This window comes from Lupinus angustifolius, chromosome LG11, assembly GCF_001865875.1.
Source record: "Lupinus angustifolius cultivar Tanjil chromosome LG11, LupAngTanjil_v1.0, whole genome shotgun sequence".
Lineage (NCBI taxonomy): Eukaryota > Viridiplantae > Streptophyta > Magnoliopsida > Fabales > Fabaceae > Lupinus > Lupinus angustifolius.
The window spans coordinates 16,319,513-16,320,332 of record NC_032019.1 but is presented as its reverse complement, the minus strand read 5'-3'; positions in this window follow the sequence as shown (position 1 = coordinate 16,320,332).

The following is an 820-nucleotide window of genomic DNA, read 5'->3' as shown; positions in this document are numbered from 1 at the left end:
TTAGGATTTGGATTAGGATTAGGATTAGGATTAGGATTAGGATTAGGATTAGGATTAGCATTAGGATTAGGATTAGGATTAGGATTAGCATTAGGATGAGGATTAGGATAAGCATGAGGATGAGGATTAGGATTAGGATTAGGATTATGATTACGATTAGGATTAGGATTAGGATTCGGATTTGCAATGGGATTAGGATGAGGATGAGGATAAGGAGGAGGGTGAGGATGAGGATGAGGATGAGAATAAAGATTTTGATTAGGATGAGGATGAGGATGAGGATGAGGATAAGGATGAGGATAGGAGGAGAATGAGGATGAGGATGAGGAGGAGGATGAGGATGAGGATGAGGAAGAGGATGAGGAAGAGGATGACGATTAGGTTTATGATTAGGATTAGGACTAGGACGAGAAGGAGGATGAGGATGAGGATGAGGATTAGGATTAAGATTAGGATGAGGATGAGGATGAGGATGAGGATCAGGATCAGGATGAGATGAGGATGAGGATCAGGATTAGGAAGAGTATGAGGATGAGGATGAGGATGAGGATGAGGATGAGGATGAGGATGAGGATGAGGATGAGGATGAGGATGAGGATGAAGATGAGGATGAGGATGAGGATGAGGATGTGCATGAGCATGAGGACGAGGATGAGGCTGAGGATTAGGATGAGGATGAGGATGAGGATGAGGATGAGGAATACGATTAGTATTAGGATTAGGATTAGCATTAGGAATAGGATTAGGATGAGGATGAGGATTAGGATGAGGATGAGGATGAGGATGAGGATGAGGATGTGGATGAGGATGAGGATGAGGA